Source organism: Mustela erminea, chromosome 8, assembly GCF_009829155.1.
Source record: "Mustela erminea isolate mMusErm1 chromosome 8, mMusErm1.Pri, whole genome shotgun sequence".
NCBI classification, from domain to species: Eukaryota; Metazoa; Chordata; class Mammalia; order Carnivora; family Mustelidae; genus Mustela; species Mustela erminea.
The window spans coordinates 9,444,727-9,469,533 of NC_045621.1; the positions used below are offsets into that span (position 1 = coordinate 9,444,727).

At 41.2% G+C, this 24,807-nt stretch overlaps 1 long non-coding RNA gene across 4 annotated transcripts; it reads left to right on the forward strand.

The window, feature by feature from the left end:
- The first annotated feature begins 3,035 nt into the window (after window positions 1-3,035).
- On the forward strand, window positions 3,036-19,415 carry LOC116597013. 4 transcript variants are annotated; one of them, XR_004288429.1, is made up of 5 exons: window positions 3,036-3,076; window positions 3,745-3,964; window positions 6,810-6,889; window positions 15,813-16,557; window positions 18,400-19,415. It is a non-coding gene; the product is annotated as an uncharacterized LOC116597013 (long non-coding RNA). The 4 variants fall into 4 exon arrangements; XR_004288430.1 differs by lacking the exon at window positions 18,400-19,415 and adding an exon at window positions 18,132-18,170; XR_004288427.1 differs by lacking the exon at window positions 18,400-19,415 and having other exon boundaries at window positions 15,813-17,409.
- The last annotated feature ends 5,392 nt before the right edge of the window (window positions 19,416-24,807 follow it).

Below are 24,807 nucleotides of genomic sequence, written 5' to 3' on the forward strand. Positions count from 1 at the left end.
TCTGCTCAGGAAGAGCCTGCTTCCCCTCTCTGTCTGCCTGCCTCTGTGCCTACTTGTGATCTCTCTCTCTCTCTGTGAAATAAATAAAATCTTTTAAAAAGAAAAAAAATGCCTTATACGTTGTTTTTAAAGTAATAGGTTGAATCACATAGGAACAATAAAATTGTGTCCTTGTATTTTTCCTCTGTCTCCCTCAGAGATAGACCGAGGGGGGTCAAAGGAACAACAAAACTCCTGAGATAAGGAAATGGCGGATATGGTCATTAGAAATGAGATACCCATTTTATCCGATTCGGGTAATTTAATAGAACTCTTCTGATGTTTGTGGGAAATTTGTACTTAACTGCCCCAAAAAATGTCATGGTGTTTTTGTGGGTTTTTTAAAATATTTCTTTTTTGGGAGCATGCATGTAGGTGAAAAGTGGGGAGGGAGGAAGCAGAGGGGCAAGGAGAAGCCTTCTGCTCAGGTCTTGTGCCCTGTCTCTGTCTCTCTCTCAAATGAATTTTTAAAAAAATTCTTTTTTTTTTTTTTAAAGAATCCCAAGTAGACTCTGTGCTAAGCCCAACCTGGGGCTTAATCTCATGAGCCTGAGCCAAAACACAAGAGTTGGATGCTTAGCTGACTGAGCCACCCGTGTGCCCCTCTCACTGTGTCTTTAAAACTAGGTGTATATAGAGAAAAATTATGATTTCCTTGATTTTGGTAATATTGAAACCACTTTAAAAAATACTTGGTGCTTCTGGGTTTTTAAATGGGTTAAATTTTTTTATTATTTATTATTTATTTATTTATTTTTAGTGAGCTGGAGGAAAGGGCAGAGGGAGAGGGACAAGCAGGCTCTTTGATGAGCAGGAACTCCCCCGCCCCCCGCCAACCCCCCCACCAATAAAGGACTCTATACCAGGACCCTGGGATCATGACCAGAGCTGAAGACAGACACTTAACTGAGCCACACAGGTGCCCAGAATATTTGGTGCTTCTGGGTTTTTTAAAAAATTTTATAAAACACAGATCTTGGATTCTGATTCTTGAGATAACCATTAGTCATTGTATTAATTTTTGAAATCTGCTATAGTAGTTTAGTGACTTAATATAAATTCCTTCTTACAGTCTTGAGATCAGAAGCTTGAAATCCGTTTTACTAGGCTAAAATTAGTTTCCTGGTTCTTTTTAGAAGCCCAGGGGACAATCCATTCCTTGCCTCTTTCAGCTGCTGCGAGTTGCTGGAAGGCATTCATCACTTGTGGCCACATCAGTCTAGTCTCTCCCTTAACCATCACATTTCCTGATACGGTATAGTGATCTCTGCTTCCTTCTCGGGGTTTGTGATTATGTCATTGGGCCTACCTGGGTAATCCAAGTAATTTCCCATTTTAGAATCCTTCATCACATTTGCAAGATCCCTTTTATCTAAGTGCAGTCACAGGTTCTGGGATTATGAAATGGATGTTTTAGGGGGCCTTTATTCAGCCTACCACAGCAATTCTCAAATTCATTGCGAATCTCAATTCTCCATGCTACACTCAATTTTTTTTTTTTTTTAAGATTTTAATTATTCATTTGACAGAGATCACAAGTAGGCAGAGAGGCAGGCAGAGAGAGGGGGAAGCAGGCTCCCCACTAAGCAGAGAGCCCGACATGGGGCTCAATCCCAGGACCTTGGGTTTATGACCTGAGCCAAAGGCAGAAGCTTTAACCCACTGAGCCACCCAGGTGCCCCTACACTCTTAATTTTTAATCTTTTAGTGGTACTTCCTGTTTCTTGTATGTTACCTATTTCTTTATGCCTTCCAATCACATGGCTCATTTAAGTCTCTGATTGAAAATGTTGACCTTGAGACCATTTCCTGCAGGTTACCATTTACCGCAACCTCTTTGTCCTGATCCATTAATAACTAAGTTTTTGATACATAAAACAGTTCTGTGATTCAGAGACCTTGCTTACCAGTTTGTGAAAGAGTAGGAGAGTTGCAAGACAGTGGGCTGGAAGAATGTTTTCCAAACCTCTCTTTACATCAAAAAGGAAGAGTTTAAAACTACAGATTGTTGGGTTCTGCCTTTGGAAACTGATTTGATTGGAATGGGAGGGTCACAGTTTTAAAAGCTTCTGGGGTGGGGGTGCTGGGTGGCTCAGTTGGTTAACTATCTTCAACTCGGGTCATGATCCCAGAGTCCTGGGATTGAGCCCCAAATCGGACTTGTGGGGAGCCTGCTTCTCCCCCTGCCTGCCTCCCCCTGCTTGTGCTCTCTCTGACAAAATCTTTAAAAAATAAATGCTCTAGGAGTCCCTCTGATGTATCATCAGGAGATGACGTAGAAGACTCCAAAACAAGAAGTAGTAATTGTAGCTATTGTTTCCTTAAGGGGAGATAAATCTGGTGATATAAAAAACATTCACTTTTAGGGTAAGTTCCTAGGGGGAAGAGTGAGCTTGGGGCATAACCATCTGCTTTTCCCAGGGTTGCAGAGGATAATGAAAGCCACATAGAGCCAAAAAGAGGAAGAGGATAGCCCTGACTTTCTGCCTCTTAGCAGATTGTGGTCAGAGTTGTCAGTTACCTTGTTTCATCTTTTAAATGTGACAGACTACTTCAGACATGTTGAATCTTAATAGTTTGGTGGATTTCAAAAGTCTTTTTTTTTTTTTTTTTAATCTATTTATGTGACAGCACAAGCATGCGGAGTGACAGGCAGAATGAGAAGCAGACTGCCACTGCCAGAACAGGGGCTGGATCCCAGGACCCCAGGATCACGACCTAAGCAGAAGGCAGTTGCTTAACCGACTGAGCAACTTAGGTGCCCCTAAAAGTCTTGTTTTATGAGATTAATACTATATGAGAATCTTTACCCATGACTTTGGGGAGAATAACCCTCTTGTATTTTGGGTTGATTTGATTGAGGGAAATCATGTAAAAATATTTGTTTATTATTTATTTGACAGAAAACAAGCAGGGGGAGTGGGAGTGGAAGAAGCAGGTTCCCCATCATGCAGGGAGCCTAACATGGGGCTCGATCCCCAGACCCAGGATCATGACCCAAGTTGAAGGCAGACACTTAACTGACCAAGCCACCCAGGTACCCCTAAATTTTATTTTTTTTTTTTAAGATTTTATCCATTTATTTTAGAGCAGGAGGAAGGGGCAGAGTGAAAGGGAGAATGAGTCCCAAGCAGACTCTTGAGTGCAGAGCTTGACCTGGGGCTCAATCCCACAACCCTAGGATCACATCCTGATCCAAAAGCAATAGTTGAACACACTTGACTGTGCCCAGGCACCCCAGAAATCAAGTAAATTTTAACAGGTCTGTAATGTTTTGGTTGCTTACAAAGATTGCTGCCATTGCAGAATTTCTAGGTGCATCTCAGGTAGATACCAGGTAAGAATAGGGGAAATTGCTATTTAGTTGTTCTTTTTCTAAGACTTGAGTGTGCCCCATACCAGCTGGTCTGGAATCTTTAGGACACGTAGGGCTATCAGGCTTGTGCAGTCTTGTATAGCACTTTCTAGACTGGGAAACATATTTTTCTGTTTGGGAGCAACATGGACATTGAATCCATATCACCACTTTTGAATCACTTGGATTTGCTTTATTTTAGAAACTGAATCTAAAGTAAGAGCTCTTTTAGCACAATTTAGAGGGCTCTGTTGTGCTGGTATTAGCAAATTCGAAGGAAAAAGATAATATTCAGAGCCAGAATCTTAGCAATTGGTTAGTTGAGGCTCCCTTGTCCTCTTGTTTTACAGATTTAAAAACAAAAACGCAACAACAAACCAAGGCCACAGAAATTAAATGTTGGTCCAGAATTTCCACAGATAGATAGTGCAGAGCTGGGGCCTCAAATCCCTGAACAGTGTGGAAGTTAATGTAGAAAAGACAAAGAAAAGAAAGGATGGTGTCTAGGAAACTAGCATCACTTCCCATGTGATTTCTCAGTAGTACCAGTACGTAAAGATGCACCATCAGGTAATTTCCGTTTTTTTGTTTTGTTTTGTTTTTTTAAGACTGATGACTTATATTTTAGTATTTTTAAATTTAAATTCAGTTAATATATAATGCATTACTGGTTTCAGAGGTAAAATTCTGTGATTCATTGTCTTATATAATACCCAGAGCTCATTACCTCACATGCTTTCCTTAATGGCCATCACCCTGCTGCCCCGTCCCTCCACCTCCCCCTCCAGCAGCTCTGTTTGTTTCCCATGATGGAAGTTTCTTATGGTTTGTCTCCCTCTCTCATTTCCTTTTATTTTTTTTCTCTTCCCCTATGATCCTCTGTTTTGTTTCTTAAATTCCACGTATGAGTGAGATCATATGATAATTGTCTTTCAGATTAACTTATTTCACTTAGCATAATACTCTCTAGGTTCATCTACATCATTGCAAATGGGAAGATTTCATTTTTGATGGCTGAATAATATTCTATTCTATGTGTGTGTGTGTGTGTGTGTGTGTGTGTGTGTGTATGACACACATGTTCTTTATCTGTTCATCTGTCAGTGGACATCTGGGCTCTTTCCACAGTTTGGCTATTGTGGACATTGGTGCTGTAAACATTGGGGTGCAGGTGCCCCTTCAGAACACTGCATTTGTATCTTTTTTTTTTTTTCCACTGCATTTGTATCTTTGAGATAAATACTTAGTAGTGCAATTGCTGGGTCATAGGGTAACTTTATTTTCAACTTTTTGAGGAACCTCCGTACTATTTTCCAAGGGGGCTGCACCAGCTTGCTTTCCCACTAACAGCATAAAGGGGTTTCCCTTTCTTGGCATCCTCACCAACATCTGTTATTTTCAGAGTTGTTAATTTTAGCCATTCTGACTGGTGTGAGGTGGTATCTCATTGTGGTTTTGATTTGCATTTTTTTCTGTTGGCCATTTGGGTGTCTTCTTTGGAGAAATGTCTGTTCATGTCTTCTGTCCATTTCTTGACTGAATTATTTGTTCTTTTGGTTTTGGGTTTGAGTTTTGAGTTCTTTATAGCTTTTGGGTACTAGACCTTTATCTGTTATGTCATTTGCAAATATCTTCTCCCATTCTGTTGGTTGCCCTTTGGTTTTGTCAACTGTTTCCTTCTCTGTGTAAAAGCTTTTGATCTTGAGGAGGTACCAACAGTTTGTTTTTCCCTTTGTTTCCCTTGCCTTTGGAGACAGGTCTAGCAAGGCACTGCTGTGGTCGAGGTCACAGGCTTTGCTGCTTGGTTCTCCTCTCAGATTTTGATGGATTTCTGTCTCACATTTAGGTCTTTCATCCATTTTGAGCCTATCTTTGTGTGTGGTGTAAGAAAGTTGTCCAGTTTCATTCTTCTACATGTGGCTGACCAGTTTTTCCAACAGCATTTGTTGAAGAGAATGTCTTTTTTCCATTGGATATTTTTTCCTGCTTTGTCGAAGATTAGTTGACCATAGAGTGGAGGGTCCATTTCTGGCTTCTCTGTTCTGTTCCATTGATCTGTGTGTCTGTTTTTGTGCCAATGCCGTATGGTCTTGATGATTACAGCTTTGTTTGTGAAGTCATACAGTCACACAAAATGCCTTTGAAGTCAGGCATTGTGATGCCACCAGCTTTGGTTTTCTTTTTCAACATTTCCTTGGCTATTTGGGGTCTTTTCTGGTCCCATACAAATTTTTAGGATTGTTTGTTCCAGTTCTGTGAAAAAAGGTGATGCTATTTTGATAGGGATTGCATTGACTGTGTAGATTGCTTTAGTTAGCATAGACATTTAAAAATTGTTCTTCCAATCTGTTAGCATAGAACATCTTCCCAATTTTTTGTGTCTTCCCCAATTTCTTACATGAGTGTGCTATAGTTTTCTGAGCATAGATCCTTGGCCTCTTTGGTTAGGTTTATTCCTAGGTGTCTTACAGTTTTGGATGTAGTTGTAAATGGTATTGACTCCTTAATTTCTCTTTCTTCTGTTTCATTGTTAGCGTACAGAAATGCAACAGATTTTTGTGCACTGATTTTATATCCTGCCACTTTGCTGAATTCCTGTATGAGTTGTAGCAATTTTGGGGTGGAGTGTTTTGGGTTTTGTACATAGAGTGTCATGTCATCTCTGAAGAGTGAGAGTTTGACTACTTCTTCGCTGATTCAGATACCCTTTATTTCTTTTTGTTGTCTGATTGCTGAGGCCAGGACTTCTAATACTATATTGAACAACAGTGGTGATAGTGAACATCCCTGTTGTGTTCCTGACCTTAGGGGAAAAGCTCTCAGTTCTTTCCCATTGAGAATGATATTCACTGTGGAGTTTTCATAGATGGCTTTTTATCATATTGAGGTATGTGCCCTCTATCCTTACACTGTGCAGGGTTTTAATCAAGAAAAGATGCTGTACTTGGTCAAATGCTTTTTCTGCATCTATTGAACGATCATATGGTTCTTGTCCTTTCTCTTTTAAATGTAGTGTATCACATTTTAAAAGAAGATTTTATTTATTTATTTGACAGAGAGAGACACAGCAACACAAGCAGGGGGAGTGGGAGAGGGAGAAGCAGGCTTCTCGCTGAGCAGGGAGCCCGATGTGGGGCTCCATCCCACAACCATGGGATCACACCCTGAGCCGAAGGCAGATGCTTAACAATTGAGTCACCCAGGTGCCCCTGTAGCATATCACATTGATTTGATTTCTGGATGTTGAACCACCCTTGCCACCCAGGAATAAATCCCACTTGGTTGTGGTGAATAGTCCTTTTAATGTACTATTAGATCCTATTGGCAAGTATCTTGGTGAGAATTTTTGCATCCATGTTCATCAGGGATATTGGTCTGTAATTCTCCTTTTTGGTGGTGTCTTTGTCCGGTTTAGGGATCAAGGTCATGCTGGCTTCAGGATAAGTTGGGAAGTCTTCCCTCCATTTCCATTTTGAAACCGCTTCAGAAGAACAGGTATCAATTCTTTAAATGTTTGGTAGAATTCCTCTGGGAAGCCATCTGTCCCTGGGCTCTTGTTTTTTAGGAGATTTTGATGACTACTTCAATGTCCTTGCTGGTTATGTGTCTGTTCAGGTTTTCTATGTCTTCCTGTTTGAGTTTTGGTCGTTTATATGTCTCTAGGAACACGTCCATTTCTTCTAGGTTGCCTAATTTGCTGGCATATAGTTGCTCATCATATGTTTTTATAATTGTATTTCTTCAGTGTTGGTTGTGATCTCTCCTCTTTCATTTATGGTTTTATTCGTGTGGGTCCTTTCTCTTTTCTTTTCTTTCTTTTTTTCTTTTTTAAGATTTTATTTATTTGACAGACAGAGATCACAGGTAGGCAGAGAGGCAGGCAGAGAGAGACGAGGAAGCAGGCTCCCTGCGGAGCAGAGAGCCCGATGTGGGGCTCGATCCCAGGACCCTGAGATCATGACCTGAGCCGAAGGCAGAGGCTTTAACCCACTGAGCCACCCAGGCGCCCCAACTCTCTTTTCTTTTTGGTAAGTATGGCCAAAGGTTTCTCAATCTTATTAATTCTTTAAAAGAACAAGCTCCTAGTTTTCTTGATCTGTTGTACTGTTCTTTTTTTTTTTTTTTTTTTTAAAGATTTTATTTATTTATTTGACAGACAGAGATCACAAGTAGGCAGAGGCGCAGGCAGAGAGAGAGAGAGAGAGAGGGAAGCAGGCTTCCTGCGGAGCAGGGAGCCCGATGCGGGGCTCGATCCCAGGACCCTGAGATCATGACCCGAGCCAAAGGCAGCAGCCCAACCACTGAGCCACCCAGGCGCCCCTTTTTTTTTTTTTTAAAGATATTTTTATTTATTATTTATTTGTCAGAGAGAGAGAGAACAAGCAGGCAGAGGCGGAGACAGAAGCAGCCCCCCCCCCACCCCCCCGCCGAGCAAGGAGCCCGATGTGGGACTGGATCCCTGGATCCCGGGATCATGACCCGAGCTGAAGGCAGTGGCTTAACCGACTGAGCCACCCAGATGTCCCTGTACTGTTCTTTTGGTTTCTATTTCATTGATTTCGGCTCTAATCTTTATTATTTCTCTTCTGCGGGTTTAGGCTTTATTTGATGTTCTTTCTCCACTCCTCTAGGTTTAAGGTTAGGTTGTGTTTTTGAGACCTTTCTGGTTTCTTGACAAGGGTTTTATTGATATGTACTTTCCTCTTAGGATAACTTTAGTTGTATTCCCAAAGATTTTGAACAGTTGTGTTTTCATTTTCATTTGTTTCCATGAACTTTTTAGATTCTTTGGTTGACACATTCATTCTTTAGAAGGATACCCTTTAGCCTCCATGTATTTGAGTTCTTTCCAAATTTCTTGTTGTGATTGAGTTCCGGTTTTAAAGCATTATGGTCCAAAAAATGTAAGGAATAATCCCAGCCTTTTGGTACCAGTTGAGACCTGATTTGTGACCTAGTATGTGATCTGTTCTGTGGAATGCTCCATGTGCACTTCAGAAGAAAGTGTACTTTGTTGCTTTAGGATGGAATGTTCTGAATATATCTGTGATGTCCATTTGGACCAGTGTGTCCTTTAAAACCTTTATTTCCAGGGTGCCTGGGTGGCTCAATGGGTTAAGCCTCTGCCTTAGGCTCAGGTCATGGTCTCAGGGTCCTGGGATCAAGCCCCACATCACGCTCTCTGCTCAGCAGGGAGCCTGCTTCCCCATCTCTCTGTGCCTGCCTCTCTGCCTAATTGCGATCTCTCTCTCCCCCTCTCAAATAAATAAAATCTTAGAAAGAAAATAAAACCTGTATTTCCTTGTTGATCTTTTGCTTAGATGATCTGTCCATTTCAGTGAGGGGGGTGTCAGTGTCCCATACTATTACTGTATTATTGTTGATGCATTTAATTTTGTTATTAATTGGTTTATATAATTGGCTGTTCCCATGTTAGGGGCATAAATATTTACAATTGTTAGATTTTCTTGTTGGAGAGACCCTTTATGACATAGTGTCCTTCCTCATCTTTTATTACTATCTTTGGTTTAAAATCTAAATTTTCTGGTAGAAAGATTGCCATCCCAGGTTTCTTTTGATGTTCATTAACATGATAAATGGTTTTCCAGCCCCTCACTTTCAGTCTGGAGGTTATGGGTCTAAAAATGAATCTCTTGCTGACAGCATATTGATGGGTCTTGCTTTTTTATCCATTCTGATACCCTGTGTCTTTTGACTGGGACATTTATCCCATTTACATTGAGTAACTATCGAAAGATACGAATTTAGTGCCATTGTATTACCTGTAAAGTCACTGTTTCTGTATGTTTTCTCTGTTCCTTTCTGGTCTGTTACTTTTGGGGTCTCTTCACTCAAAGGATCCCTTTTAATATTTCTTGCAGGGATGGTTTGGTGATCACAAATTCTTTTAGTTTCTGTTCTCGAAGTTTCTCTTTCCTTCTATTTTGAATGACATCCTAGCTGGATAAGGTGTTCTTGGCTGCATATTTTTCTCATTTAGCACCCTGAATATGTCATGTCAGTCCTTTCTGGCTTGCCAGGTCTCCATGGATAAGTCTGCTGCCAGTCTAAGGTTTCTACTCTTTTAGGTCACCAACCTCTTCTCCCAATATCCCAAGGTATTTTCCTTTTCTCTGAGATTTGTAAGTTTTACTATTATATGTCAGGGTGTTGACCTATTTTTATTGATGTTGAGGGGGGTTTTCCGTGCTTCCTGGACTTGAATGCCTGTTTCCTTCCCAAGATCAGGGAAGTTCTCCACTTTAATTTGCTCCAATATACCTTCTGCTCCCTCTTCTGGGATCCCAATTATTCTAATATTGTTTTGCTTAATAGTATCACTTATATCTCAAATTCTCCCCTCATGATCCAGGAGTTGTTTATCTCTTCCTCAGTTATTTATTCTCTATCATTTGGACTTCCGTGTCCCTAATTCTCTCTTCTGCCTCATTTATCCCAGCAGTTAGAGCCTCCATTTTCTATTGCATCTCATTAATAGCCTTTTTGATTTTGACTTGGTTAGATTTTAGTTCTTTTATTTCTCCAGAAAGGGATTCTCTAGTGTCTTCTATGATTTTTTCAAGCCTGCCTAGTATCTTCATAATCTTCATAATCATTATTTCATCATTATATATCTTCATAATCATTATTTTGAACCCTAGTTCCTACATCTTCTGTCCATACTGATTAGGTTCTTGGCAGTCAGTACTGCCTCTTGTTCTCTTTTTTTGAGGTGAGTTTTCCCATTTTTTCATTCTGCCTTGAGAAGCATAGACGAATGAGAGAACAAAATACTAAAATGGCAACAACAACCCCAGAGAAATATGCACTAAAGAAATCAGAAGAGACCAGGAAAAAAAAAAAAAAAGACACTTAAAAAAAAAAAAGAATATAATCAGATAGGAGAGCAGAATAAAGCAGTACACTGGATTCTGTGTATTTTGGTCTGTTTTTCAGAAAACTAGTTCCCAAAATTTAAAGAAAGAAAAACATATATATGTATAAAAATAAAGTTAAATACACTGAAACAATAGAATGTAACTCTAAGGGGTACCTGGGTGGCTCAGTGGGTTAAGCTTCTGCCTTAGGCTCAGGTCATGATCCCGGGGTCCTGGGATCAAGCTCCACATCCGGCTCTCTGCTCAACGGGGAGCCAGCTCCCCCCCCCCCCCCCCCCCGCTTCTCTGCCTACTTGTGATCTCTGTCAAATAAATAAAATCTTAAAAATATATATATAACTGTGAAATAGGAAATTAAAAGAAAATTAAAACAAAACAAAAACAAAAAAGGGATATAAACAAATAGGTGAACTGAATGGAGCAATATACTCTCTCCTGAGTGTATTATGGTCAGTTAGAAGAAACTACATCTCAAAATCATAAAAAATGAAAAACTTACATATGCAAAGATAAATATATTGAAAGGATATAATGTAACTACAAAGATGAAAATTAAAGAGGATTTTAAACAAGAATTGATAAAATAATAAATTGGTTGAAAAAGCAAGGAAAAAAAAAAAACTGTGAAAGACTAAAGACTCATGGGGGAAAGCCATGAATTCTATGTGCTGTATTCCTGTAGCTCTGAAATTTTGCAGTTCTCATTGACCAGTAAACTTCGTGTTGGCTGGATGTTCTTGATGATGATCTGGGGGATAGGCCTGTTGTGTTGACCCTCAAGTGTATTTCCCTGGGCGATATTGCACCACCCTTGCCAGGGGCCAGGCTCAGTCATCTGCTTGGGTTTGCTTCCGGCAGCTTTCGTTCCGGGAAAGCGTTCGGTACAGCCTTGGAGGACAAGAATGAAAATGGCGGCCTCCCAGCCTTGGGCAGGAGGACCCAAGAGCTCTCCCCTCCTTCAGTGCGCCCTCAGAGAAAAGCAATCACCCCTGGCTCCTTGGTCTCTGGCCACACTCCGAGCTCACCTGGCTTGTGACCGAGAGTCTCTTATCTCTGGCCGTGCCCGTGTGGAGTCTCCAAACCCAGCAGATTCCTGCGCTGCGCTCCACACCACTCCTCCCAGGGGAGGAAGTTGGGGGGGGGTCTCCCTGGATTTGCCACTTGTGGGGACCCTGCTTGAAAGTGGTGGCCCGACTGTGCCTCAGATCACAGTTTATGGCAGCCCCGAGCTGAGAGCCCACTCCTGGCTCGGTGTCTGCAGCCGGCTTCCCTACTGCAATACCTGGGAATTCTGCCACACTCAGGCACCCCCGATCCTTCTGTGACCCCGAGTCCTGAGGCCCCACTGTCCCAGCGAGGGTTTCACCCCTGCTTAGTCACTGGAGTGATGTCTTTTAGCGAGCAGACTTCTACAAGTTCGGATTTTGTGCTCCGCTGGCGCTCACTGCTGGGAGGGGCTGACGTGGCCCCCTGCCCCCCCATGGTCTATCTTCCCAAACTTCACCTCAGATTCACGTCTCTGCACGTCCTACCTTCAAGAAGGTGACGGCTTTTCTATTTAGAGTTGCTGCTATTCTTCACGTAGCTCTATGGTTGAGCTTACGGGGGTTCGGAGTGATCTGAGAGCGATCTAGGCCAATTCCTGGCACCAGACAAACGTAAGGTCTCCTACTGCTCCGCTCTCTTGGACTCTGGTAATCTCCATTCTTAAAACACCGAAGTGAAATTGTATTTTCGATAAGACTCTCTAGTTGGGGCAGCGAAGTGCTTCTTGGAGCCAGAGCTTAACAATGCAGTCATTATCTTCAGTTTCTGGGAGCAGGTTAGAGGTGGGGAGTTGTGTGAAATCTTTTCATCTAATAAGAGTATTTGGTACATTAGATGTAGTACACTAAAGAGTAGGGATGTTTGGGGACTTGCAAAACTGATTTATTTCTAGGGCATATCTTAATGACTACTGTGATTTGGGCTGATTACAAACAGCCCCTTCTCCTGCTTACAATTCTAAATTAAAAATAGGTCAGTCATCAACTGGCTAAAATCCCATTTGCCTCCAGCTTTCATTAGCTAATTTATAAGTATGCCAGAAGCTTCACAATGTACCCATTCTTCCCCGGGGCTTCCTATAAAGCATGCACTAACCTGACAGATCTCTCCAGTAGGACCCGGATGAGCTGCTTCAGTCAGACTTGCTCATGCAGGGTTGTCGCTCGGCTGTAGCCTTCTCTGTTTATGTGTCAAGTGACTTAATATCAAACACGGAATTCTAAATCCTCACTTTTCAAAATTTCAATCTATTATAATCTAGGTCTAGTTAGTGACAAAATTGAGATATTGTAAGCTATTAACGCAGAGGACATAATTCATGAATGGTTTTCCTTAAAAAAAAAAACAACGCTGTTTTCTGGTGAGAATACATTTGCATCTGTCCAGTTAGGTAAATGGATGAAACATTTTCAGGGCCGTGTTTCTGATTTTGAAAGCAAATTATAAAATAAGCTCTAGATAACAGCTATGTAAACCCCACAGTTTCTGGACACCAGAAACAAGATTGCTGGAGAAGGAAGAAACAGCGATGTCTTTGACCTCCAAGGCAGAGGAACTAGCTATGGAAAAGTGCATCTTTAACTGTAGATTTTCAGTTTCTCCCTAAGTAAGTTCAGAAACTCTTACAATATATAGTCTTTCAATTCCACATTCTGGTGTTACTTGTGAAAATTGCCTTTAAAAAGTTAAAAAAAAATTCACCGAGGAACATAGCAGTTTTGTGTTATAAGACAGTTTCCCCGGTATCTGTGGTTTCGTTTTCTGTAGTTTGAGCTCCTCGTAGTCAGCTGCGGTCTGGAAGCAGATGCCCCGCTCCTGCCGTGTGTGCAGCAGCTCAGGGGCCGTATCGCAGGGCCCGCGCCCGTCGCCTCACTCGTCTCCTCATGTAGATGCTTCATCACATCACCGCGAGGAGGCTGATTACAGTGCAAGAGGAGACCCCATTCACTTAACTTTCATTACAGTGTATTGTTGCCGGGGCACCTGGGTGGCTCAGTGGGTTATGCCTCTGCCTTCGGCTCAGGTCATGATCTCAGGGTCCTGGGATCGAGTCCCACATCGGGCTCTCTGCTCAGCGGGGAGCCTGCTTCCTCCCCTCTCTCTGCCTGCCTCTCTGTCTACTTGTGATCTCTGTCAAATAAATAAATAACATCTCTTAAAAAAAACTGTATTGTTGTCTTTGTTTTATTAATTGTTGTTCATCTCTTGCTGTGTCTAGTAAGTTAAACTTTATCATAGGTATATATGTATAGGAAAAAACCAATATGCTGTGTAGGGTTCAGTACTCTCCCTGATTTCAGGCATCCACTGGGGGTGTTGGGAGGTACGCCGTGCAGATAAGAGAGGACTAATGTAATGGCTTATGTCACTGTCCTATCATGTCTAGTTGAAGAGATTAGGTCTTGGTAACAACCTCTGTTAAAATATCCTTTTTGCCCATTCACATTAATGGGGAATTTTTTCTAAGTTTTATTCATACCCTATCCATTTACCAATCAATTTTCTTTTGTGGCGTATTTATATATAGTTATTTTGAACATCTGATAATAGTTAAATGTGTTACTACAACAGGATTTAAAATAACAAGTGGTGATTTAGGAGAATTAGGAGGAGAGTTTTCAAGCATTGCTTGGGGCAAGGGAAATATGGTATGTGGCAAAATGAGCTCGGTGGTAAGAACACTAGGGGTGGAATGAATGAGGTTTGTTATTTCTGAATAAGATGTCAACTTTTAGGGCAAGGGTAGAGACTAAGTTTTTTTGCTCTAACTAAATACCAGTTCCAGATGCAGAGTGATCACTAGCAGAAGAACCCATCAGGAGAGCTCAGACTGAGCCAGATACTAACAAGTAGAGTGTGACCATCCTGACGGTCACATTTCTGGGCCATTCCTAGAGGCCAGTCTGTGAAATGGTTGTTAAGGGTCAGAAGGGAGAGTCTCGTTAGAAGGAGATGCTTCTCGGGGCGCCTTGGTGGCTCAGTGGGTTAAGCCTCTGCCTTTGGCTCAGGTCATGATCTCAGGGTCCTGGGATCGAGCCCCGCATCTGGCTCTCTGCTAGGTAGGGAGCCTGCTTCTCCCTCTCTTTCTCTGCCTGCCTCTCTGCCTACTTGTGATCTCTCTCTGTCAAATAAATAAATAAAATCTTAAAAAAAAAAAACAAAGAAAGGGAGAGACATACATATATTGTCAGACAGCAACTGCGTCATAAAGCTGGACATTTAAAAGAATGAAATCTTGATACTTTTGGAGGAGGTTAAAAAATAAAAAGTTTGAGACCCATGGTTTCCCAGAAGAACAAATTAAAAAAAAATGATGTGTGGTTAAGGAACTAATATTTTCAGAAAAAAATATTGAAATTTTATACCCCACTTTTTGTACATGTAGTATAAACATTAGGCTATTCCTTCAGTCTGGGAAAGAAGAAGGAAATGTAAATAAAATATCCAAATTTGGTGTGTTTCAGTTTTATACTAATTACTGAAATGTAAAGACATTCTTTTTTTAAAAAATTTTTGTTTTTTTAATTTCTTTTCAGTGTTCCAGAATTCATTGTTTATGCACCACACCCAGTGCTCCATGCAATCCGTGCCCTCCTCAATACCCACCACCAGGCTCTCCCAACCCCCCACACCCCGCCCCTCCAAACCCCTCAGATTGATTTTCAAAAGACATTCCTTAATAGAAAATCACTTGTACTAACCACATCTATTACAGTGATGTGAGTGGTTCTCTTTTTTGAAATTTTAACATGGGCTCACCCATGTGAGATGCCAATTCACATTTGAAAACAACTTCATTCCTAAAGATTAGTATGCCCATTAGAGCACATGTTTTAGTTTTTTTTTTTTTTTTTTGCATAACCAATAAAAGAAATTCTTAGGTTGGGAAGCCTGGACTTCAGGATTTCCCATATGTCTCTTTGGGTGGTTCTTGGCCAGCCCAAGCCAGAGCCAGGCCTAGTGGCTCAGACACAGCAATGATTAGCAGGGACGGAAAAAGGAACATTTGAGTGAAACTCACTTGTCCATTCAAACTTCTTTCCATGCAGGCAAGTCTTCTCATTCCCTTTAATGTTTTATTTAGTAATCCCATTTTTTAAAAAAGGTTTTATTTATTTGACAGAGAGAGAGTGTGTCACAAGTAGGCAGAGAGGCAGGCAGAGAGAGAGGGGGAAGCAGGCTCCCTGCTGAGCAGAGATCCCGATGTAGGGCTCGATCCCAGGACCCTGAGATCATGACCTGAGCTGAAGGCAGAGTCTTAACCCACTGAGCCACCCAGGCGCCCCTAGTAATCCCATTTTTGATGAGAAAATAACTTGATTTACATTTTTATTGTTTTGCTTCATTGACATTTTATGCCTTGGTACATGCTTTGGAATGTCTTTTTCAGCAACTGGGATAGTATTTTGTTGGGAAATGATTTAATAGGTGAAGGAACTGAAAAAAACAAAACTTGTTCTCTGTGTTACTAGAGCTGATTGTCCTTTGAAGCTGCTGTCTAGGTGTACAACGATGAAACGTGGCAGATGCTGTTTGTGCAATCCTCAGTATTGCCCCCGAAATCAATATTACCGCCCCCATTTTACAGGTAAACTGAATCTCAGAGGCCTTATGCAACTTGTCTAATATCATACAGCAGAGAGAGGATGAACTGAAGACAATTAATGTCTAGTTGCTTCTCAACTATGTGCCTAGGTGGTGACCTCCTTTTGAATTTGTTCCTTTTTCTTCCTGTTTCATAATAATAGCTTTCTTTTCATTCTTTCTCTTTTACTGCTAGGCAATGACCAATCATACATATGTCGTTCTTGAGTTTCCTCCTAATAAGTCAAAAGTATTGAGTGGATTTTCCTGTAAGTGTCTTGCCATCCTGGCAATCTCACTGTGGCCTGATGTTTTGTGAGGGAGTTGAAAGGATTAGTCATGAATGGAGCTTTTTGAGTTTAGCTCTCTGTTGACATTGATTTGTAGACTGTTTAGCAGTGGTGAGGAAAGATCTGGCAGATTAATCACTACTTCCGTTGGTACTTTCCGGTATTATCCATTGTCTTCCTTGCAGAGCTTGAATGACACCTAATTAAATGCTCAGAATAGAAAGGGACAAAGGAAATTCTAGGAAAGAGAAATACTACTTTGAGTGGGAAAATCTATCACTTCCCAGTGATCAGTGGACTTGAATCAAGTCAAGTTCTGAACTCTAGTTTCTCTCCTTCCAAGGTATGCATCATTAGCAATTTGCTGTAACTTTCTGGATCTCGGTTTCCAAATCTGTGAACTGGAATAAACCCAACTTTAGATGGCTGTGCTGAGGATGCAACCGCACATGTGAAAGCGCCTGCTCTGGGAAATACGAGCCACTCAGTGGTTTTAGTCTTTAGGGCTTGACATCTTTTGTTAGAAAATTTTACAGGATTTAATACAATTGTTTTATAGCATTTTTAATATCCTTAAGGGGCCTTTTAACCCGTTGTAAGAATTCTGAGTAGCATATGCTGGATCTTTAACTAAACTGGCGGAGAGGAAGAGCTCTATCCCACCATGATACCAGGTGTCAGTACCCAAATGAGACCCAGAACCAAGACTTTCTAAGAAAGTCATGCATTTGCTGCTTTATAGCAACCCCCTTGAAAGCTACTATTTGTGGGGTACTTGAGTGGCTCAGTTAGTTAAGCAGCTGCCTCTGGGATCAGGTCATGATCTCAGGGTCCTGGGATTAAGCCCTGCATGGAGTCCCCCAGGAGCTCTGCCTGGACCTCTGCAGCACGTTGGGCTCCCTGCTTAGCTGGGAGTGTGCTTCCCCTTCTGTCTCTCCCTTCTTCGTGCTCGCCCTGCAGTAAGTAAATAAAATCTTAAAAAAAAAAGAAAGAAAGAAAGAAAGCTGCTGTTTGTAGTAAATGTATGTCATGTTTTCTGGCTGACTGGTGAACTTTTTTTTTTTTGAAACTTTTTATTTGATAGAATTTCAGACTTACAAAGAAGTTGCCAGAAGAGTGAAAGGAGCTGTCAAAAAAAACCCCAAAACTGTCTTAACGTACCTGGCTGGCTCAGTCAGTCAGTGGAGTCTGAGACTCTTGATCTTAGGGTCATGTGTTTGAGTCCCATGTTGGGTGTAAAATTTACTTTAAAAAAGAAGAAGTGTCATATACACCTTATCTAGATTTATCAATTGTTTACGTTTTGCCACATTTGCTTTATCAAATTTTCTACTTCTCTGTCTCTCCATATAGATACATATACACGTTTAATTTTCTGAATCATTTGAGAGTTAAGTGCCAGACATTAGTCCCTTTGTGTCTAAGTATTTTTGTGTATATTTTGTAAGACATTTTTTTACATAGCCACAGTACTGTAACCAAATAACATGGAGGGGCGCCGGGGTAGCTCAGTTAGTTAAGCATCTGCCTTTGGCTCAGGGCATGATCCCAGAGTCCTCAGATCGAGTCCCACATTGGACTCCTTGCTTGACAGGGAGTTTGCTTCTCCCTCTGCCTGCTGTTCCTCCTGCTTGCGCTTGCTCTCTCTCCCTCTCTCTGATAAATAAAATCTTTTAAAAAATTAAAAAAAGAAATTTAACATTGATACAATATTTTAATCTAATCAGCAGGCCGTAGTCCTAGTTATGTTATATAACTTCCCGTTGACACGAAAGCCACCCTCCTCTCCATCTAGGATGTAGTCCAAGGTCATGGATTGTAGTTAGTTGTCGAGAGTTCCTATTGTATTTCATGTACTCTGTCTTTCATGACCTGGACATTTTTTTTTAAGATCTTATGGATTTCTTTGACAAACAGATCACAAAGGCAGAGAGGCAGGCAGAGAAGAGAGGGGGGAAGCAGGCTCCCCACTGAGCAGAGAGGCTGATGTGGGGCTCGATCCCAGAACCCTGGGATCATGACCTGAGCCAAAAGCAGAGGCTTTAACCCTCGGAGCCACCCAGGTGCCCCATGACCTGGACATTTTTAAAGCTAGGTAGGTCGGTTGTTTTATAGAACGTTTGGGTTCATCTAGCATTTCCTAATGATTTTATTCAGGCTGTGCTTTTTTTTTTTTTTTTGCCAGGAGAGCCACAAATGATATTATGTCCTTCTCAGCATATATCAGGAATCACAGGATGTTGGTTTGTTCCATTATTGCTCCATTATTATTATTGTTCCATTATTGTTGATAGTAATTTTTGATCTTTTGCTTAAGGTCCAAAGTTTGACTTGACACCATAAATAAACATGTGTGCTATGTTTGGGAAATTGAGCCTGATGAATGCCGCCTGCCCAGTACCTAAAATACTCATATTCTTAATTCAGTAGAACCCAGAAGACTCATCCCCAAGTTGAGCACAGGCTCACCCATGTGAGATGCTGATTTACAAGTGAGTCAGGAGAGGAAGAATGTTGAACAAAGGGCAGTCGTTTTGCCAAAAAGGATGGCAGGAGAAACATTTGGGTTTAGGGGATGCAAAATCCCGAAAAAGGTTACAGCTGTGACCTGGACAGTTAGAGTCCCAACAATGGCCCTTGGTGCTTCAACAGGCTTGTTCTCTTGTGTAGGTTTGCACGTTGTCCTGGAAGCTTAACATTGAGCTTGGTTCTCTAGTCCTCCTGACAACTCTGTAAATTCTCCAATCAGTATTTCTTCTAATAAGATGTAATTTACATATAATAAAATGTACCTATCGTAAATATATAGTTCAATGGGTTTTTGACAATTGCATACACTTGTGTTATTTCAACCCTTTATTTGGGTTTCAACAAAATAAAGATATAGAACATTTCTGTCACCCCAGAAAGTTCCCGTGTGTGCCTTTATAGCTGCTATATACTGAATGGCTGTGTCCCCCCAAAGTTCAAATGTTGAAATCCTCAGTGTGATGTGTTGAGAGGTGGGCCTTTGGTAGTTTGTTACATTATGAGATGGAGCCCTTATGAATGGGCTTTATGCTCATACTGAAGAGAGTCTGAGAGTTCCCTTGCCCCTTCCACCATGTGAAGTTATGCCAAGAAGACAGCTATCTACTGTTGTTCAACATAGTACTGGAAGTCCTACCTTCAGCAATCAGATAACAAAAAGAAATGGCGTTCAGATCAGCAAAGAAGAAGTCAAACTCTCATTCTTCACAGATGACATGATCCTCTATGTGAAAAACCCAAAAGACTCCACGCAAAATTTGCTAGAACTCATACAGGAATTCAGCAAAGTGACAGGATATAAAATCAGTGCACAGAAATCTGTTACGTTTCTATACACTAACAATGAAACAGAACAAAGAGAAATTAAGGAGTCAATCCCATTTACAACTACACCCAAAACTGGAAGATACCTAGGAATAAACCTAATCAAAGAGGCAAAGGTTATGCACTCAGAAAGCTATAGAACACTCATGAAAGTAGTTGAGGAAGACACATAAAAATTGGGAAGATGGGGGCGCCTGGGTGGCTCAGTGGGTTAAAGCCTCTGCCTTGGGCACAGGTCATGACCTCAGGGTCCTGGGATCGAGCTCCGCATCGGTTTCTCTGCCCAGCAGGGAGCCTGCCTCCCTTCCTCTCTCTCTGCCTGCCTCTCTGCCTACTTGTGATCTCTGTCAAATAAATAAATAAAATCTTTGAAAAAAATTGGGAAGATGTTCTATGCTAACAGATTGGAAGAACAATTATTGTTTAAATGTCTATGCTAACTAAAGCAATCTACACAGTCAATGCAATCCCTATCAAAATACCATCAACTTTTTTTCACAGAATTGGAACAAACAATCCTAAAATTTGTATGGAACCAGAAAAGACCCTGAATAGTCAAAGAAATGTTGAAAAAGAAAACCAAAACTGATGGCATCACATTGCCTGACTTCAAGCTCTATTACAAAGCTGTAATCATCAAGACCGTATGGCACTGGCACAAAAACAGACACATAGATCAATGGAACAGAACAGAGGAGCCAGAAATGGACCCTCCACTCTATGGTCAACTAATCTTTGACAAAGTAGGAAAGAATGCCCAATGGAAAAAAGACAGTCTCTTCAACAAATGGTGTTGGAAAAATTGGACTGTCACATGCAGAAGAATGAAACTGGACCACTTTCTTACACCACACACAAAGGTAGGCTCAAAATGGACAAAAGACCTAAAGATGAGAAAGGAATCCATCAGAATCTGAGAGGAGAACACAGACAGCTAAGTCTGTGATCTTGGCCATGCGGTTTCCAAAGGTAAGGGAAACAAAGGCAAAAATGAACCACTGGGACCTCCTCAAGATAAAAAGCTTTTGCACAGTAAAGACAACAGTCAACAAAACCAAAAGGCAACCAACAGAATGGGAGAAGATATTTGCAAATGACATAACAGTTAAAGTTTAGTACCCAAAATCTATAAGGAACTTACCAAACTCAACACCCAAAGAACAAATAATCCTGTCAAGAAATGGGCAGAAGACATGAACAGACATTTCTCCAAAGAAGATATCCTAAAGGCCAACAGACACATGAAGAAATGCTCCACATCACTCGGCATCAGGGAAATACAAATCAAACCACAATGAGATACCACCTCACACCAGGCAGAATGGCTGAAATTAACAACTCTGGAAATAACAGATCTTGGTGAGAATGCCGAGAAAGGGGAACCCCTCTTACACTTTGGTGGGAAGGCAAGCCGGTATAGCCACTCTGGAAAACAGTATGGGGTTCCTCAAAAATTTGAAACTAGATTTACCTTATGGCCCAACAAATGCAATACAAAGTATCCAAAGGATGCAAACATAGTCTTTCAGAGGGGCACCTGCACAATATTTATAGCAGCAGTGTCCACAATAGCCAAATTGTAGAAAGAGCCCAGAAGTCCATTGACAGATGAATGGATAAAGAAGATGTGGTAATAATATACAATGGAATATTATTCAGCCATCAAAAAATCAAATCTTGCCATTTTCAAGGACATGGATGGAACTAGAGGGTATTATGCTAAGTGAAATAAATTAGTCTGAGAAAAAGAAATATCATCTGATTTCACTCATGTGGAATTTAAGAAACAAAACAGGCGAACACAGGGGAAGGGAAGGAAAAGGAACACAAACTCAGGGCAACAAACCATAAGGGACCCTTAGTTAAAGGAAATAAATGGAGGGTTGCTGGAGGGGAAGTCGGGGATGGGGTAATTGGGTGATAGACACTTGGAGGGCACTTGATGTAAGAGCATTGTGTGTTATATGCAAGTGATGAATCACTTAATTCTACCTCAGAAACTAATAATACACTATTAAACTGAGTTTAGGTTAAAAAAAAAAAAAAAAAAGACAATAGCCATCTGTGAATAAGGAAGCAGAGTTTTCCAGACTCTGAATCTGCCAACACCTTGATCTTGGACTTTGAACCTCCAGAACCATGAGAAGCAGATTTCTATTGTTTAAAAGCCACTGGTCTGTGGTATTCTGTTACAGCAGCCTGGGTGAGCCAAGTTAACAGTCACCCCCGCTCCACCGCCCCAACCCCATAAGCAGCCACTACTCTGATTTTCAACATCGAAGATTGGTTTCACCTTCTTGAAACTTAGTTTGTCTCTGACCAGATTTGGGAATTTTCAGCCACCCGATTCCCTTCCTCCAATACTCCCCCAACCCCAGAACTCTAATGATGTGAATATTACACCTTTGTTGTTTCTTACAGTCCCAAACCCTGAAGGGGTTGTTCTTCTTCTTTTTTTTTTAATCTATTTCTCTCTGTTGTTCAGATCGAGTAATTTCTATTGCTCTTTCAGTTCATAGATACCCCCCCTTCTTTTGTCCTCTTCATTCTGTGCTGAGCCCATCCACTGAGCTTTTTATTTTGGTACTGCAACTCTCAGCTCTAAAATTTCCATTTGGTTCTTCTTTATATCCTCTATTTCTTCGCTGATGCTTTCTATTTTTTTTTTTTTCAGTTGTTTTAAGCACATTTGTAATTGTTTGTTGAAGCATTTTTCATCGTAGGTGCTCCAAACACTTTTAAAGTTAATTCTGATGTCTCTGTACTGTTAGCATCTATTTTTTGTCTTTTTTTCTTTTAGCTTGGGATCTTTCTAGTTCTTGGTTTGAGGGATAATTGTCTCCTGAAACTGGATATTTTTATATTATGAGATTCTAGATCTCCTATATACCTTCTGCATCATCTAGCTTTTTCTGACCCGACTCAAGTGTGGGAAATGGAGTACTGCTTGCTCGGTGCTGAGTAGAGGTAGAAAACCAAGTTCCCCACTCAACCTCTGTTGATGCCTGATGTGGGTATTCGTCTCCACTGCTGGCCTGTGCAGGGCTGGGAGTTCCAGTTGCGTACATGGTCCCTGATGACGCCTCTGTGGAACTGGCCTCATTACCACTGAACAATAGCTAAAGTCCTGACTCTGCACGAACCCTCCTCTGAGGCCACCACAACGGGGAGAGAGAGACACACCTCATTGCTACTGGATGGGAGTGAAGTCCAAGCTTCCTATGTGATCTCCACTAACACTTTGGGATAAGGTTGGGGGGCTCTTACTGGCCAGTGGGGTTGAAATTATGGTTCCCTGCTTACCTTTCTCTGACATCACCCTAGCCAAGGTATTGGGGCCCCTTCATATAGACCTGTGAGAGTGGAAATCATGCTTTCCGTTCAGTCCACACTGTTTATAGGTAGGGGTGAGGTCACAGGTTTTATTGGAGTTTGTCTGGAGTAGAGTGGCTATTGTCTGAATATTTGCTGTCCTGCTAGGCTTTTGTCAGGGTGCTTTGATCTGCAACATGGGCGTTTCTAGATTGCTGGCTTCTTCAGGTCTCAAGTCTGAGATATGTGAGAAAAAATAAAACCAAGGAACTTGACACTGGATATCTTGTGTTTGTTTTTTATATATAATGTTCAGGATTTTTAGATATACATACTTCATGGGAGGAATCTACTCCATCTTTCTGGAAGCAGAAGTCTCTGTATTTTCTTTCATTAAGTGTGTAAGCCTTTTGCCCATTTATAATTGGGTACTGGGTCTTTTTGTTATTGATTTACAAGAGCCATTTATATATTCTAGATACGAATCTTTTGTCAGGTATGTATTTTGCAAACACATTTCTCCCAGTCTGTTGCTTCCTTTTTCATTTCTAAAACTGAGTTTAGTGAACAGAAGTTTTAAATTTTGATGAAGTCCAATTCTAGATATCTTTTGAAATAAACTGCTTTAATGCAGAATGAGCCAAGGTCAACTTCTATTGCTTCCAGCTGAAAATGCTGCTTGTACAAGCCTACAAGAATCATCTTAATACTTATACATACAATGATATGAACTGTCAAAACATTTTTGGAATCCATTTTTGGAGTGGATTTATGACCATATCGGAAACCGGGCTCATTATTTTAGAGTTTTACCTAATTTTCCACCTCAAGCGCCATCTTAGAACTTAATCACCTGTCAGAACTGGCTCTATAAACTTCAGGTAATTGCACAAATAAATTTCACTCTCAAGGTATAGTAAATAGCCACAAGGAATGTTATGTAAATGGATGTGGCCCGAATTCTGATGGTTGGCATTTAGTCAGCTTTCCTATATACCTGCTGGTAAATTGATTTCACACGTTTAGTGACAGACGCTCTTCGTTGTTAACACATATTCCATGTGAATTCTCCACTGATTAGGCTTTCCATACAGGGGTACTCTGGGGTCCTGAGGATCTGGGAAAAGGAAATCCTTTTTAGCCTGATGCTGAAAAAGCCACAGTGCTTCGGGCCCAGAAGGCATGGGGGTGAGGAGTCAAGGTCGTGGGGAAAGGCTAGGAAAATGAGACCGTTTCTCAGCTCTCCCAGGATGAAAGAAATGAAACCGCTTCTGGTACACTTATATTCACATATATAAACACTTGCTCCTGATGAATAACTCGACGATAGCTGTGGTTTGGGTTGACTACAGTTCTGCCTCCTGCTTGTATGGGTGTCTGAAGATTCTTTTTTTTTTTTTTTTAAAGATTTTATTTATTTGACAGAGAGAGATAGATCACAGGTAGGCAGAAAGGCAGGCAGAGAGAGAGCGAGGAGGAAGCAGGCTCCCTGCCGAGCAGAGAGCCCGATGTAGGACTCCATCCTAGAACCCTGAGATCATGACCTGAGCTGAAGGCAGAGGCTTAACCCACTGAGCCACCCAGGCACCCCTGAAGATTCTTGAAAGCCCGTTTATCTGTTCATTTATTTAACACTGAAGAGAATGGCTGTGACATTGCTAGAGCTGCTCATCAGCTCAGAGGCGGTTTCTCTGGGGAGCAGGTGTTAAATGCTGCCCATGGAAGACAAGAGGGTGACCCTCAATTCAAATGGGAAGGAACTAACAGCTGGTCTTTAAGAACCCAGACCGAAGTCCTGGAGATAGTGCACAGAGGAGAATGGCAGAACTTGACACCCACATTTATGATCCTAATACTTTTTTGTTATAATTTATAGGTGTTAGTAATTCATATGTTCACTTGCTAGGGCCCCTAGAATTACATAGTG